General features: G+C 39.6%; 1 protein-coding gene across 11 annotated transcripts in view; it reads right to left on the bottom strand.

Annotated features, from left to right (window-relative positions):
- The window catches only part of tcf4 (transcription factor 4), a 578,439-nt gene that overhangs the window by 414,955 nt on the left and 144,805 nt on the right, over positions 1-18,679 (bottom strand). The window lies entirely within an intron of this gene.

The following is an 18,679-nucleotide window of genomic DNA, read 5'->3' as shown; positions in this document are numbered from 1 at the left end:
TAAAAATGTTGGTCAGGACACTGAAAGAGCATCAATTTGCACACAGCAAGCTCCCATAAAGGGCAATGTGATAATGACCAAATAATCTGTTATCTTTTGTTAACTGAGGCAAAAATATTGGCTAGAATACTAGCGATAACTCCCCTGCTCTTCTTCAAAATACTGCCATGGTCCTTTTACATCCACCTGAGCGGGCAAGATAGGACCTTGGTTTAACATCTCATCTGAAAGATGGTATTTCCGACAGTGCATCACTCCTTCAGTACTGCACTAGAATGTCAACCTAGATTTTTGGGCTCAAATCCAAGTGGACAGAGATTGTATTGAAGCCTTTTGTTGGTTTCTACTTTCTCTTCCCCCACATCACACACAATCCATTTATTTGAGGATCTTTTCTTTTTCTCCACAAAGACAAAGCAAGCTAATAAAATGAGGAGTTTCAATTTTGAATTCACCCACATAAACATAATTCTTAGCTTTATATTAATCAAACACAACTCTATTTTATAAATTCCCATATTGCAAGATTAGTCTTTACAATCCAATACAGAAAACTCGAAAAGCCAATTGTGTAACATTAAGGTGTTGGTCATCCTTTCTATAATGAGGAACGTTGTGACCAATTCTCTACAGTGCACAGGCGATATATACAGTTAATGTATTAGATTTATATGGCAATTCTATTTATATATCACATGGGACAATGTAAGTAGATGGTATACTCAAAATATTTTGAGTCACTACTGATATTAGTATTTCAACTGATTAATATTTCAACTGAAGCTAACTGATTTACATTTGCAGGATATTCTAGAAACGCAAATGAATAGGAGTCATTTAGCAAATCCCAAATTTTTAAGCAAAAACATGGTGTCAATACCCAATAGAGGCTATTGTGCTATGTAACAGCTTCAGACTAGCTCTGAAGTAGCTTAATGTTAATGGAATCCTCCAAGGAGCAGAAGCATGGCATTAAACTCAATTTTATCTCAGGAGGAGAAAATTTTTTTTATGAACTGAGATCATGACAAATATGGATGAAGAGTTCAATCCATTTTAACTCATCAATCACAAAAGCACCAAAAGTGTTCCTTTATGACATCTAATTCTTCCTTCAATAATTCCAAGAATCATTCTATGACTCCATCCAGGGTTCTAATCCATAGAATAATCACTCGATGCCTGAAGAAGAACTTCATGTTATGCTTTGAACCTGTACCCCTCTGGTCTACTCTCAGCTTAGTTTGATTATATTTTCCAGGTCTGCCTTTTCTATACTTTTCTCACGTTCAAAAAAATTTCCATCACACTGGTCATCTTGATTAGTCTGAAGCATTCTGAAACGACTTTATTTTTGTACCTAATTTCTTTAAATCCACCAACAGTTGCAAAATCATCCTACCTTCTCAAGAATCCCTCCTAATCCTTTAACGAACTATTTCCATCCGCCCTTTGAATTCCAACCTGCTCCTCATGGTATCCTTCCCCTCATCCTCAAGATGTATGTCTCTGAACTTAATCTGGTTCTTTGCAGTCACTCTTCCTCCCAGCCTACTTACCTTTTTCTTTGTTCATCACAAGTAAGAAAGGTGATTCCTCTCAATCGTTGAACAGTTGCCCTACTGCACTTAAATCAATACTTATTGAAGCTATAAAACCTGTGATGAACTCTTCAAAATATCCAACAGCTTAAGGAGGTCTGACCTACTCCAGTTACTTGTATGCATTGCAGCATGGACACATCACATACGTGAGCTGATTTAAACTGCTTCCACGGAGAAGGTAACAGGCAGCAACAGGTCAGTCATCCCCTTTTAACACCTCAGCCAATTTTCCATCCCACTTCTTTCAACGGAAAGCAAAACTGGACAGTCTGTAAAAGAGACTACCACCTGTTTGCTATCAACCAGGAACAGTTAAAATCAATTCCTTGATCTTATTTTCTATGCTATACACTTTTGGAACTCTACTCTGGAAAATGTACCATATATTCTTTCCTTAGATGTCTATAAAATCATTGATGATGCCTAACACCATAATTTTTTTTAAAAATTACCATCATATGCCATGTCCAATCCTCTCAGATCACTATAGTTGACTGTTTCTGTTTTCTGTATTCTCCACCATGCTCTGCCATCTCTCTCACTCTTGTATCATATCAGTCAGCTCTTCCAATTATCATTCAACACCAACCACGATCTTCTTAATCGTTTTACTCGATAGTCGACATCAACTTCATTCAGATGACAATCTCCAGAGTTAATGTAAAGTTACTGCAGCTTGATTTCTCCAATGGACTAATGAAAATTTTATTTCAAAATTCCTTCATGCCTCCCAGTCAGTAGTAATTGGTGATGGCAATTTCAGAGAAAGGTGTGGCTATAACAAATGTCAAATGCCAAATGAACAATGTTCCTTCATTTTCTGGCAGATGAGTATTCAGTTCCATTTGTAATTCCTCAGAAAATGAAGCAGTCCATGCCCGCATGCACCAAGATGTGGGCAACATCTCCAACAAGAAACAGGCTAACCATTTCCCCGTGACATTTGATGGCATTACCATTGTTGAATACTGGGAATCACCACTGACCAGAAATTTATCTGGAACAGCCACATAAATACTGTGGCTGCAACAGCAGATCAGAGGTTAGATATTCTGTGGTGAGTGATACATCTGCTGACTCCCAAAGTCTTTCCAGCCTCGACAAGGCACAAGCAGGAGTGTGCCTGGCTGAGTGCAACTCCAACAACATTCAAGAAGTTTGACACCACCAAGGACAAAGCAGTCTGCTTGATTGGCACCCAATCCATCACTATATACGTTCACTCCCTCCACCGTTGGCACAGCATGGCTGTATTGCATACTTTCTACAAGATGCATTGTTGTAGCTTGCCAAGACTTCTTTGGCTGAACCTCCCAAACTGTCCTTTTAGGTGGTAGAAGTTGCAAGGGCAGCAGATGCATGGGAACACCACCACCGACAAGTTCCCCTCCAAGTATCACACCATCTTTCATTGCACCATAAGATTGCTTCAAGTGATGTTACTGGAACATCTAGCATAACAATTCAAAGCATATATTACTGCTTGTGAAAGGGGACTTTCTAAGGATGTAACAAATCAGTGTGGAATAGTCTTTCTATTGTATCAATTTCAACCCAATGGAATGGTACTAGGAACATATTAAGAATTGTATTAATGTCTAGAAATTACCAACAACTGTATTAAGTGTTTGACCAAAAAAAAAATGCACATCCTACAATACCTGCGTCATTCTAGATAGACTTTTTGCCTGAGCAACGAGAAGCAAGTTTTCATGGCCAAAGGCATGATGGCACAATATATCAACTGTCCAGGAACCTTTGGGGGCTTAAGTACTGTATAAATTAAATATTAATTTTATTACTTTTAAATGTTAACATATATGAAAGATTAAGTACATGCTAAACAAAGCAAGATGCCATCAGGTTGGCACTGCTACATTAATTTTATGATAAATGAGATTACTGCCCACATACTTTTGTGATTCGCTGGTCTACTAGCTTTCCTATTCACTTTTAATTAAGCAATGATGGGTGTAAGCATACACTGTCTAGGCAAAGGAAGGTTGGCTGTATGACAGGGAAGAGTTTAACGGTTGACTCTGCCAACCTTCCAAGTCAATTGTCAAACTTAACAAGAATAAAGCTCATTATTGCTCTTCAATCAAATCTCTAAAGTTGTGTGTCTGGTAGAATTTTTTTTTTTTTTGTTGCTTTATTTCATAAGCAATGCACTGTTTACATGGTCCTCTTCACGCACCCTGTGGCTAAATCCAGTATATCATATGACAGACCCCTCAATCAGGCCCCACTGTACTTTGTTCACAACTGCAGGTTTCCTTTACACATATCAGTTTTCGGTATACACATGAAGTGCAGTTCAACTATAGCAGTAACATATCTGTGGGAGTACTGTACAGTATAATTGAGGATAAGCTGCTCGATTGAAAGATAAGGCCGCTAGGTCAATTGCACAGTCCTGTACAAAATATACATCCATTATTCTCATTAGGTTTTTAAGCACATACAAAAGTTGTGTGTGCGCGTGCGTGTGCATGCGCGTTCAAAGACAGACCTTAGTATTTTGATTTGATGCAATTTCATCTCAATATTTCAGTGTCTGGTACTGTGTAGGGGGTGCAAAACAGTGTAAAACAGCTGTGGTGGCTCAATGTATCAAAGCAGAATTTTAATTAAAAAAATAATTAGATTCTTGCACTGAAATTGATATATTTTATTTCCTGAGTTGCGGCTTTAGATGTTAGACAGCTTACATCCTTCAGGTCAATTGAGAGCATCTTCAATTAAAGAACTTGGCTTTCAACTCCAAACTGTAGACACTAAGTAATCATGACATACGTAGGAGAACATATAAATCTTCACAAAGTACAACTGAAGTTTTGTGTCCCAGGTTTAGTACATTTTGTACTTACAAGTACCTTCCCAAAGAAACACTTGGACATCCTTTGCTTCAATTTCCCAATCTTATTTCAATAAAAGTTAGTAATGAAATTGGGATATTAAATTATCAAATCAACCTTTACAAAAAAGATATCCAGGTTCTTACAGGAGCTGCCACCATTCACAAGCTACAAAATACTGGTTAATAAGGTTTGTAAATGAATTGTAAACAGCTACTGCTTTTGAATAAACTAATCTTTCTCCAAAATGTTAAAATGTCAGTCAAGTATTTTATGCCTTTTTAAATCAAGTTCATGAAAGCCATCAAAAGGGATATTCATAAGATTCAGTATTAAATTTGAACTCCAAATCCAAGGATGCAAATATACAAAAATAACCCATTGCAACCCAGATTTCATTTAAAGAGCAAGGATTAAACAAAACAGATTCACAACCAATGGCATTGCTGCACAAATAAATTGTGGATGCATGGGTACACACAGCCATACACACAGACATTGAATATTCAAGGTACAAGTAAACCTGAATTAAAGTTTACTCATTTCTAGCCAAATATTTTATTAAATGTTTAGTGAAAAACAACTTCACACTGAATTTCATGATTCAGTGGTCCTAGTAGAGATTGTACTCATGTGGGGCATATTTGAGGAAAGTGTGATGTTTTTACATCTATTAAAATAAATGGATAGAAAATCAGGAACCGCATACTCTTTTAAGTGCACTCACAGAAACACCTCTGTCCATTCCATCTTCTACTGCTCAGCTTTTCAATTCTTACACCCACTAGTGAACAACATCTTTTTAAAAATAGTGTCAGTCCTCAAAATTCAGCACTTTTGGAATGAGAAAATGTACAGATTCAAATAAAAAGTTGATTTTGGAACATGATGACTATATTTACAGTTAAACATAGAAAGTAGGAGGAGTAGGGTCATTCAGCCCTTTGAGCCGAATGATGTTAATGATGATGTCAGCATGACATCAGGGTCAGATGACTAAGAGGCTCCAAGAAAGCAAGACACAGAACAGGTTGTGTCCAGAGAAATATGCACTCAGAAACATAGAAAATAGAAGCAGGAGTAGGTCATTCGGCCCTTTTGGCCTGCTCCGCCATTCAATATGATCATGGCTGATCCTCTATCTCAATGCCATACCACCGTGCTCTCCCCATACCCCTTGATGCCTTTAGAGTCTAGAAATCTATCTATTTTCTTCTTAAATATATTCAGTGACTTGGCCTCCACAGTCTTCTGTGGTAGAGAATTCCACAGGTTCACCAACCTCCTGAGTGAAGGAGTTTCTCCTCATCTCAGTCCTAAATGGCCAACCCCGTACCCTGACATTGTGGCCCCTTGTTCTAGACCGCCCCCAGCCAGAAGAAACATCATCCCTGCATCTGGTCTGTCCAGCCCTGTCAGAATCTTATACGTTTCAACAAGATCCCCTCTCATTCTTCTAAACTCCAGAGAATACAGGCCCAGTCAGCCCAATCTCTCCTCAGATGACAATCCTGCTATCCCAGGAATCAGACTGGTGAAACTACACTGCACTCCCTCTATGGCAAGTATATCCTTTCTTGGGTAAGGAGGTCAAAACTGCACACAATATTCCAGCTGTGGTCTCACCAAGGCCCTGTTCAGCTGCAGTAAGACATCCTTGCTCTTGTCCTCAAGTCTTCTTGTAACGAAGGCCAACATATCATGTATCTTCTTAGTGCTTACTGCACCTGCATGCTTGCTTTCAGTGATTGGTGCACAAGGGTACTCATGTCCCTTTGAACATCAACATTCCCCAATATATCACCATTTAAATAATACTCTGCCCTTCCGTTTTTCCTACCAAAGTGGGTAACTTCACATTTATCCTTGTTAATACTGCATCTGCCATGTATTTGCCCACTCACTCAACTTGCCCAAATCGTCTTGAAGCCTCTTAACACCCTCCTCACCACTCACATTCCCACCAAGTATCGTGCCATCAGCAAACTTGGAAATATTACATTTGGTTCCCTCATCCAAATCATCGACATATAATGTAAATGGCTAGGGTACAAGCACTGATCCCTGCAGTACCCCACTAGTCACCACCTACCATTTCGAAAAAGACCAGTTTATGCCTACTCTGTTTCCTGTCTGCTAACCAATTCTCAATCCATGCCAATATATTACCCCCAATCCCATGTGTTTTAATTTTACACACTAACCTCTTATGTGAGACTTTAACAAAAGCTTCCTGAAAATCCAAATACACCACATCCACTGGTTCTTCTGCTGGTTACATCCTCAAAAAGCTCCAGGAGGTTTGTCAAACATGATTTCCCTTTCATAAATCCATGTTGGCTTTATCTAATCCCATTGATATTTTCTAAGTGCCCTATTGTCACATCCTTTATAATAGACTGTAGCATTTTCCCTACTACTGATGTTAGGCTAACCGGTCTGTAATTCGCGGTTTTCTCCCTCCCATGGCCACCTCCTTTAGTACCGTGGGATGTAGATTATCAGGCCTCTGGGATTTATTGGTTTTGAGTCCCATTAATTTCTCCAGCACTTTTATTTTAGTAATACTAATTTCCTTCAATTCCTCCTTCTCACGAGACTCTTGGTTCCCTAGTATTTCTGGGGAGTTATTTGTGTCTTCCTCCGTGAAGACAGAACTAAAGTAGTTGTTTAATTGCTCTGCAATTTCCTTATTCTCTATTACAAGTTCTCCCGTTTCGGACTGTAAGGGACCTACCTTCGCCTAAACTAATCTTTTTTTCTTTTTACATATTTATATAAGCTTTTACAGTCCACTCTTATGTTCCTTGCAAATTTACTCTCATGCTCTATTTTTCCCCTCTTAATCAATCTCTTTGTCCTCCTTTGCTGAATTCTAAACTGCTTCCAATCCTCAGGCTTGCTACTTTTTCTAGCAACTTTATTTGACTCCTCTTTGGATCTAATACTATCCTTAATTTATTTTGTTAGCTACGGCTGGGCCACTTTTCCTATTGTGTTTTTGCACCAGAAAGGAATGTATAACAGTTGCAATGCATATATTCATTCCTTAAATATTAGCCATTACCTATCCACCATCATGCCTTTTAATTAAGTTCCCTAATCTATCTTAGCCAACTCATGCCTCATACCCTTGTAGTTTCCTTTGTTTACATTTAGGACCCTTATTTCAGGTCAGTCTACTTCACTTTCCATCCTAATGAAGAATTCTATCATGTGATGTCACTGTTCCCTAAAGGACCCCACAACAAGATATTAATTAACCCCTTCTCATTGCACAATACCAAATCTAGGATAGCCTGTTCCCTAGTCAGTTCCTCGACATACTGGCCTAAACAGCCATTTCATACACACTCCAGCAATTCATCTGCCACAGTATTATTGCTAGTTTAAACCCTCCTCCACAGCACTAGTGAATGCCCCAAGGTTATTGGGCCTGGTCCTGCTGGGGTGCAACCCGTCTGGCTTGTACAGGTCCCATCTTCCCCAGAATCAGTTTCTATGCTTCAGGAAACTAAATCCCTCCCTCCTACACCATCTCTCCAGCCAAGCATTCGTTTGGTCTATTCTCCTATTCCTGATCTCGCTAGCAGGTGGCACTGGGAGTAAGCCTGAGATTATTATCTTTGAGGTCCTGCTTTTTAATTTATTTCCGAGCTCCCTATATTCTGCTTTTAGGATCTCATCCCTCTTTTTACGTATGTCGTTGGTATCGATAAGGGACACGACCTCTGGCTGTTCACCCTTCTCCTTCCCCTTCAGAATGTCCTGCAGCCGCTCAGTGACACCTTTGACCCTGGCGCCAGGGAGGCAACATCCCATCCTGGTGTCATGTCTGCAGCCACAGAAATGTCTATCTGTTCCCCTTATGATAGAATCCCCTATCGCTATTGTTCTCCCACTCTTTTTTCTCCCCCCACCCCCCGTGCAGTTGAGCCACTCGTGGTGCCATGGACTTGGCTCTTGCTGCATTCCCCTGAGAAACCACCTCCCCCAGCAGTATCCAAAACAGAAAATCTGTTAGAGAGTGAGGTGGACCAGGGGACTCCTGCACTACCTGCCTAGTGCTTTTACTCTCTCTGGTGGTTACCCGTTCCCTTTCTGCCTGTGCACTCTTTGCCTGTGGTGCAACCACCTCACTGTACGTGCTAACCATGAAGATCTCATTCTTACGGATGCTCCACAGCGGCTCCAGCTGCAGCTCCAACTTTTTGGAAATGTCCCTGACTTCCCTCATCGCACAGGAGGAGCATTCCACTTGGTCGAGCTGCCCTGCCATGACTTACTCTTAAATTACTCCCTTTAACTTTACTTCCTCTAGTTTACAGAATATTAAGGGCAGAATAAATACTGACCAGGTCCTACTTACCAAGGTCACCGCTCTTCTTACTGATGAAAGGTAGAAAATGAAAGGATCCTTCCTTCCCTCTCTCATCAAACTCCAACTGAAGCACTAAAGCAGTATTCCAGTGCAGACAAAAGCGGCACAGTAACTCTTTCGAGTTATCAACAGATCGCATGTAACTCTTTCGAGTACATTCACAGTTCTTGGTTTCCGGGAGTGGGACATGAACCCACAACCTTCTGATTCAAAGGCAAGAGTGCTATGAACTGAGCCACAGCTGACGCGGCACAGTAGATGGCTCGCTTTTATGCTGTCTGAAACTAGCTTCTGAAAAGCTGTTTAAGCCAGTTAACTAATTAACTAGCTGCAGCTGCAAGCAGAGCCTGTGTAACCCCTGTTTTAAAGCTAGACTAAAACTAACCTTCTCCTAATTCAAAGGGCAACTTTTGGTTGGTTGCTAAATTAAAGAAAGATTAAACTTTAGATAGAAATTAACCCTCTCACCAATCTGCAACTTAAGCAGTCTAGTGCAGCACTCCAGTGCAGACCCAGTAAACTAGAAGACTACAACAAATGCAAGTTGAAGCAAAATCTAGAGCTTTGGCAATGTTCAATACTAAACTCCTAACTTGCTGAAGTATCCTGGCTAGTTGGAGAGAATTAATGAAACCTAATGATTTCTCAGTGCGTAATCATCAACTTTTTCAAATAAAGCAAAACAAATTAGCATGCCTGTTTGAAAAGCTACATTCTTCCTCACTTATGAAAGATAAGTGGGACATGCATCCAAAGACAATATAAGGCACATTTAGGACAGCACAAATTAGGTCAAGTTCTAGTTTCTTCAAAACTACCAGTTCAAAAGAAGGGATTATTCTTTTTTTTTCCTCTCTCTTAAATGTTTGATGACCATTGCTTCCCATAACATTAGTCAAACAACCCAGTTGTAATCCGTTTTGGGAACCAGATGACATTTGTGTATTTCTCAGAATTTTATCATGCCAGAATTCAAGATTTCATTTTGCTGCTACTGCAATTTGAAGTGCAATTTCCTGCTATAGAATCTGATGATCCAGCACATTGTGAAAAAGCTAATGCTTACTGTTGCAAGATAGCATAGGCAGGGGAGACAAGCAAGTATTTAAAACAAATTCTAACCACATTTTATGTTACACATGCTCAACAAGCAGAAACTTAGTTTGTTTTAGCATTTATGTGTGACCTTCCACCAGATTACACACCAAAAATGTAACTGCACAAATGAAGTCTCAATCTGAATTAACTATGCAAGATTTTATAGCATGCGATAACCTAAGCACTACCAATTTCAGGCCATTTGCATGGGCATAATAACAATCTGATAGTGTTCAATAAATTAACTCCATGGGTTTGGATGGTTTTTCAAACAATTAAGGCAAGGCTTAAACGATTCAGAATTTCTTGAACACTGACATTAGATCAGATCCTTTTCAATTCCTACCAGCTTTTATTTAGTGTTTAATTCACAATGGCTAACACTACATATTATGTCAGCAACATCAGAGGATGTTCCTAAAAAGATTATAGAAAGTGTGCTCAGAAAAAACATTTTAATTATTTCTAACCATCCAATTTTATCCCCTCCACTCCTAGGTTATTAATTCATGTATGCTGAGAACCATCCAGTATTCTACCAAGTAAGCACTGTAGAAAAGATATTGCAACCTCGAAAATATGCAAAACAGATTTACTATGATGATACAAAGGTTGAAGAATCCATAGGAATATAAGAATAGGAATAGACCATTTAGTCTCTCAAGCCTGCTCTGCCATTTAATGAGATATAATTATGATGAGAGGTTTGAAAAACTTAGATCATATTCAGCACAGGAGAAAAAGGTTAAGGGGGCTCTAATAGAAATGCCCAACATTTTAAAGCGGGTGAGGAAAACATTACTGCCACTAATTGATGAATCAGTAACAAGGGGCCATAAAAATAGTAATAAGTGCATAAAGAGAGAGGTTGTGATTTTTTCACACTAAAGGTTCTTAAAATTTGGAATGTATTACCACAGAGTTTTTGAAGCAGTCAATTAAGACGGACTTAAACCCTGAAAGAAGCGAATAAATATTAACAGGTACAAGGAAAGAGTACGGAGATAGATCTGATGTGGAGCTAGAACTTGCACAGGTACAACTGTTTTTTGTCCTGTGCTGAAATTTCTGAGTCTATATGCCAGCCCACATGGTGAATGAGGGGGAAGCTGTTTGAGCTGAGCTGAATCCTGTTCTAACACAGTGTATGCACTTTCCAGTTACAGTTTAGGAGCAGGAACTCTGGTTGGTTCCTTTTACTTTCACTGGTCTAAGGGGTAGCAAGGCCAATTGCAGATTGAACTATAAAAAGTGCTTTGAGAAATATTTCTGTATGTAAGGATCCCTATTGAAATACAAATAGTAATAATAATTGTTGGGATTAGAGTCACAAATTCAAATTAGCTCACTTGATAAAAGCATTGCCTGTTGCGATAGCCCTGAACAGTTATCAATGTTTACTGAGTTATATGTTCTTAGCTGGGGTAGTTTTCAATGAACAAAATAATGGGGACACCAAATAGGACAGGAGGAGGAAGAACAGTGACTGTTGAGTTAAACATTGGTTAACGAGAAATGTTTTAGCAGGCTTTTGAAAGCACCAAGGGAAACGACAAGGCCTTTAAGAGGGAAATAGCTAACGGAGCAGTTGTTAATGATGGAGCAAAGAAACTAGGAGGCTAGAAGTAAGGCAGTGTTTGATAAGAACAGCATACAGCTGGAGATTGCAGAGGTAATGTGGGGCAACGAATCTGAAGGCAATAATAAAGATCTTGAAATGCAATTCACTGAGACACAGCAGCTAGCCGTCCTCTGAATGTACTGCAGTTTATGACAAGTGGAAGTAAGGCTGCCAGCAAAGGTATCTTAGAGAAATCAAATCTTGAGGTGATAAATGTTGGATTAAAATTTCTGCAGCAGAGGAGGAAGAGATAGGTGTAGAGGCTAATGGTGTTTCAAAGCCTTAATAATCTAGTCTGGATATTAGATTGAACTTGGAGAGGAAAAAGAGCTAAGTATTGATGAAGCAAGCCAAAGTTGCTCACTTCTGTGTTTAGCCTGAGGTCAAATAAACTGAAGGAAATGAAAGATCATCCCGGTCTTAATGTCCAGAAGGCATGTGAAGAAAGCAGTAAAAGTAGTAATGGAAGGTAGGTCCAATTGTCATTGCCATAAGTATGAAGAGCTTAAGAACTATGCTGGAGGATTGAGTCAAGATGATGATGTAAACCAATTGGAAGCAAGCTTCATCAACAGAAAAAGTGTTTAGTGAGGAAAGTGGAGAGAGGATGGGGAGAAAATTACAGATTACAATGCTGGGACAGTGGGAGCAGATCAGGTGGTTTCAACTTTGGGTAGAAGGTTAAATAGCTCCTTGCATGTGATTCCTAAAGCAACAAGATCAGGAACAAAATATAGTGCCATTAACCTTAGGGTAGTAAAAAGCAAAGGTGGAGTTGCGATGGGGACAAGCAAAGGAGTGGAGTTCATAGTGGAGAAGAGTAGTGTGGATAAAAGCAAAATACTGCAGATGCTGGAAATCTGAAATAAAAACAAAAACAAAAATAGCTGGAAAAACTCAGCAGGTTTGACAGCAAATGCGGGGAGGAACACAGTTAACGTTTCGAGTCCGGATGACTCTTCATCAGAATTGTTTTTGCTCTCCACAATTATCCTAATATAGTTTGGGCATCTAAGACCATGGAGGTGACTACTGTACAAAAAAAGGAATGGCACTAGGAAACTGCCAAGGTGTATGGTTATCATGGATGTTCATGAAGGCCATTATGGAATCCACCAAATTTTGTTTTCCATTGATATCAGAACTTTCTTCCTTTTTTTCAAATGTCCACACGAGATGCCAATCTCGTACCTCCAACAGTTTAGAGCTCACTTTGTACAGTACTCAAGTTTCAGCCTAGATTGTGCTCAGGCTTTTGGAATGGAACTTGAATACCCAGTCTTTTAATTCAGATGTGCTACCATCAAAAACAAAAAAAACCCCTCAGAAACAGCTCACACTACTTCATATACAATCAATTACTTCAAAATGTATTGATTTATAGGCATATGTAGCAGATCTTTGGTACAAAGCAAGGTTCAAACAGTGTTGAGATTAGTGACCAAACAAATCTATCACTCGTCTCAACCATTACACTTCCTGTGTTATTCAACATCCACTCCTGATGACCCACAATTTCCTTCAGTTGAACATTAGGAAGAGGCCATTGTCTCTGGTTCTCATCCCCCAGCACAAAACCCATTCCCGCACCAACAATCCCATTGTCATCCCCAGCCACTCTTTCAGATTGGGCCAGTCTGTTCAGCATCCTACTTTACCCTGAGCTAAACTACCAATCCCATATCCACATCATCACAAAGATTTGTAACATTTCTCATCTCTGCCCATTTGGTGCTGAAACTATAATTGGTGCTTTTGTTATCTCCTATGTTCTCTTGCCTGGCTTCCCATCTTCCACCCTCAATAAACTTAAACCCATCCAAAACTCTGCTGCCCTAAGGTATCACTTGAAGATCAATCTTGTCCAATGACCTACACTGGCTCCCAGTCCAACAATTCCATTTTAAAATTCTCACCCTCATGTTCAAAACACGTCCTGCTTCTCCCTATCCCTGTAATCTCCGCCAACTCTACAACCCTCCAAGAACTCTGCATTCCCCCAACCTCCTTCGTTCCATCAATAAAGATCACTCCTTCTTTGGCTTGTTGTGAATTTTTGTCTGATTCAGCTTCTGGGAAGATCCTTTGGACCTGTTTCTATGCTAAAGTTGCGATATAAACGCAAGATGTTATTTTGGTGATGTTGGTTGGAGTAGGAATGTTGATTAAGTAAACTCCCTGCTCTTTTCAATTAGTACTCTGGTATCACTAATATCTACTATGTGCAAAAAAAAAGGCAACCAAAGGTATACTTTAGATATTTATTTATCCCTTCAATGCTCAGGAATGTATAGTGTCGCACAGTGAGAGTCTTAAATGATGATCCAAATGAGCCAGTTTTATTGGAATCCAATCAGAAATTCAGGAAGGTTCAAGGCACTGAGTCAAAATGTTTTGGAACAATTTCCACACAGCATTGAAGATAGGAATAAGGCAGAAATCCAATTTATCATCTATATAACACACACACACACGATTCAATGAACAAACTGGAGTAAGAAGAAAAGGGAAGCACTTTTTTTAATTCAAGACTTATATCCTTGCTTAAAGAGGAAAGGCAAATAATTAAATTAAATTAAAAAAAGTTCAATGTAACACATTTTGAAATTTAGAGGTGATGTTGGCCACTGTTTCAGTTGAAACAGACCCTCTTGGCTGTGTCAGCCTTCAAGTAATTTGACTACATGAAATGTACTTGTCTGCACCTCAGTAGACCAAGGTCTGCCTTTGGAATCAGTTGCAGCACAGTCTAGCTGTTACTAAAGTATTTGCCATCTTCTCAGAATGTGCACGGTAGTGAGGTTATCAAATCTCTTGGTGTGAAAAGAGCATCAGGAGCAACAGCAAGCAGCCTGGCAGCAAGAGCACAATGAAAAGGGATACAGATAAAGAGGTATGAGTTGTGGTTTCCAATTATCAATTCATTTCTCATTTGTTTTTAAACACCCACAGCATTTATTAAATCTTTCTATGCCGTTTTTTTTGTTTGTTTCTTCCCCTTGTCACCCAAACATCACAACTTATACAGTGGTGTATTTCCATGGGCACTAACCAACTACTGAAATCACAACTGAGTTATTATTTGGTATGCCTGAGGAGGTAGCAAGCTACTTGGCTATAGATGGTGCTGAGAGGTGAAAACATAGTTGACACTTGAATGATAGAAAGTACACAGCACAGAAGGCCGTCATTCGGCCTGTTGTGCTAGCGCTGATTCTCTGAAGGAGCAATTCACCTAGTGTCCCTCCCTACCTTCTCTCTGTAACCCTGCACATTCTTTCTTATCCAACAATAATCCAGTTTCCCCTGAATACCTCGATTGAACCTGCCTCCACCACACTCTCAGGCAGTGCATTCCAGATCCTAACCACACGCAGCGTGAAAAAGCTTTTCCTCTGGTTGCTATTGTTTCGTTTGCCAATTACCTTTTGGTTCTCAAGCCTTGTCAGACCCCGCATGATTTTGAAAACCTCTTATCAAGTCTCTTCTCGCTCTTCTTTTCTCCAAGGGAAAGTCACAATGTCTCCAATCTATCTACGTAACTGCGGTTCCTCATTCCTAGAACCATTCTCATGAAACTTTTCTGCATTTTCTCCAATGCCTTCACATCCTTCCTAAAGTGCAGCACCCAGAACTGCATGCAGTACTCCAGTTGAGGCCAAACTAGTGTTTTATACAGGTTTAACATAACTTCCTTGCTTTTGCACTCAATGCCCCTATTGATAAAGCCCAGGATGCCGTATGCTTTATTAAATGCTCTCTCAACCTGTCCTGCTACCTTCAATGATTTATGTACATATACACCCAAATCTCTGCTCCTGCACCCCGTTTAGAGTTGTACCCTTTATTTTATATTACAAAATTGAAATATTACAAAAATGAATTACTTCACACTTCTCTGCATTAAATTTCATCTGCTATTTGTTCACCCATTCCATCAACTTGTCTATGTACTTTTGAAGTTCTACACTACGCTCCTCACAGTTCACAATATTTCCTCCTGTTGTATCATCTGCAAACTTTGAAGTTGTGCCCTGTACACCAAAGTTCTAGGTCATTAATCAGGAAGAGCTTAGCTCCTAACATCGACCCTGGGGAACTTCCTTCATTCCAAAAAACAAGCACTAACCACAACGTTTCGTTTCATGTCACTCAGCAAATTTCGTATCCATGTTGCTACTGTTAACTTTTATTCCATGAGCTATAACTTTGTTCACAAGTCTATTGTGTAACACTGTCAAATGCCTTTTGGAAATCCATGTGCACCACATCAATAGCGTTAACTTTATCAACCCCACCTGTCACCCCCTCAAAAACTCAATCAAGTAAATTAAACATGATTTTCTCTTAACAAATCCATGCTGACTTTCCTTAATTAACCTGCATCTGCATCTATTAATTTTGTCCCGACTTATCATTGCTAGAAGCTTCCCCACCACCGATGTTAAACTGACTGGCCTGTAATTGCAGGGTTTATCTTTACATGGTTTTTTGTTAGTGGTCTATAGACTACACCAAGCATTGCATTTAGACCTTTTCTGTTCTGTAGTTCTAGCCAAATAGATTCTGTCCTTGACCCCTCTGGGACATCCTCCCTCTTCAGCACTGCACTGTTCTCCTTAATCAATACTGCAGCCCCTCCCCTTTCCTATCTATCCAGAACAACTTGTATCCAGGAATATCTAATACCCAGCCCGGCCCTTCTTTGAGCAAGGTCCCTGTTATCACCATAACATCACATTTCCACATGGCTAGCTGGGCCCGCAACTCATCAATCTTATTTCGCACACTCCGCACATTCACATTCATGCATAGTAACCCTAATTTAGACTTTATTTCTTTCCCCCTTATTAGGTTGACACTACAGTGCAGCACTGTGAGAGTACTGCACTATAGGTGGTGGTGCATTTTGGATGAGATGAATGAGGCCCCTGCAAATCTGCCTGCTCAGGTGGATGTAAAATATCACATGGCATTATCAAGGAAGGGCAGGGCAGTTTTCCTTGTGGTCAAAATTTATCCTTCAACCAACATCACAGCAAATCATCTGGTCATTTATCTCACTGGTGTTTATGGGAGCTTGCTGTGTGTGGATTGACTAGTGCATTTCCTACATTACAGAAGTGACTACACTTCAGAATTATTTAATTGGATGTAAAGCTCTTTGTTAAGTTCTGAAGGCATGAAAGGCACTGCAAAAATCCAAGCTTTTTTATTACAGTTATTAGGTTATCAAATAGTTAACAAAGTTAAACTGCACTTCAATTTTGATTCATGCCAATTTCCCAAATCAATATTCCAGCCCACAGATGCTCTCAATGCTATTTCTTGAACCTACCATTATGTACAGAAGGGCTCGACTAGTCTTTCCCAAATCCGAGACTATCTAGCTGAGACTCGTAAAACTCCACCTTCTTGATAATGTATACAAAGATGGAATTTGAGCTCAGGGGCTGCATTTCTTTCCACTATTCCAGGGATGGATTTGGAGAAAATGGCATGTTGCAGCCTACAACTGCCTACTGATCTTGCCTGGACTCTCCATTCTCCACCCACAGCAGTGCCACTACCAGGGCACCCCTTCCCCACCAATGACATAAATTACAGGGAGGGAAAAGGTTAGTTCCCAGCTGAATTCCTTCCATCTGCCTGGTTGTTGCTGCTCCCAAGATCACCAGGAAAATAAAAACTTCTACCTTTAATATACCCCCAACATGCTTTACTGGAGCATTGAGGCAAAATTGGACACCAAGATACAAAAGGGGTCTTTAGCGCAGATGGCCAAGAGATTGGTTAAAAAGACAGGCTGTAAGGAGCATCTTAAAGGGAAATAGAGAATTAGAACACTGGTGCTTACAACTACAACAGTGACAGGAAAGCCTCAAAATTCCTTTAATGGTAGAAGGTGGGGGGGGGGGGTGCATTTTGCCAATTGCGCTCCTAGTGGAAACTCCAGGCCATTATGTTCAGGGATCAGCTGACAACTTCCAGGGTAAAAAGGTTATTTATACACACAAGAGTTCTAAAATAAAATTAGCAAAATTACTCAGTCAATGGTTGAAATATATTACGGTACATTCCTTTATCAAACATCTGCCCAAATCTAATAAGTAGTTTTGAATGACTTTTGCATTTAAAAATCTTGACAGCATTAAATCTAAATGCACAGTATTCTTTCTTAAACTCTAAGATCTATTATACAGCAAAACATGATTTAAAGCCCTCCTGAAATGACTAATGATCATCTCAATGATTTATATTAGAACAGTGATAGGATCTTTTTTTTGGAATTATGAAGGCTCTGAACAAAGGCTCTTCCTATTTGGAGGTTAGGAAAAGAAAAGCTAATGGAATATAAGTAACTGTGATAGCTTGTTGCCTTTCTAGCCAAGGGATGATAAGCTGCATGGAGGCTAAATACAACCAAACTGACATTTGAAGGTATATTAGAGAAACTAATTACTCAACTCCAGAGGAAGGGGACATAACTTTAAAGTTAAGAGCTATGCCAGTGAAGGGTGACGTGAGGAAGCACTTCTTCACACAAAGGGTAGTTGAAATCTGGAACTCTCTCCAAAGAGCTGCTAAGGTCAATTGAAAATTTCAGGTTTTATTAGGTATTAAGGGATATGAAACCTGGGGTTGGTAAATAATGTTAAGATGACTAGCCATGATCAAGTTAAAAGGCTGAACAGGTGTGAAGGGCTGAATGGCCTATTCTTCTTAGAATACCAGCCATCTAGGAACATGCCTAGTAAAACAAGATGAAAAATAATAAAGAACAGAACTCTTAGGTATTTGCAACCAGACCTGTTTATGCTTTTCTAAACTATTAAAATTACATCAGATGCAAAAGGTGGTTTTATTGTAAATTATTCCTCCCTTATGGTGCATTGCAGTTCCTTGAATGTGAGCTACCCTCCAGCATTTTAGACAAGTGTCATTCTTCATATATCAGCTAAAACAAAGCTGACGTTCCTCACAGCAGGGGTGAGGGACTTCAGTTATGTGGAGAAACTGGGACAGTTCTCAGAGCAGAGAAGGTTATTGGGAGGCTTAATAGAGACATTCAAAATTGTGAGGGAGTTTTGATAGGGCAAGTTGGAAGAAATGATTC

This window comes from Cetorhinus maximus, chromosome 1, assembly GCF_964194155.1.
Source record: "Cetorhinus maximus chromosome 1, sCetMax3.hap1.1, whole genome shotgun sequence".
NCBI lineage: Eukaryota > Metazoa > Chordata > Chondrichthyes > Lamniformes > Cetorhinidae > Cetorhinus > Cetorhinus maximus.
Note: the sequence above shows the minus strand (reverse complement) of the source record. Positions and strands in the feature narration are given on the sequence as shown.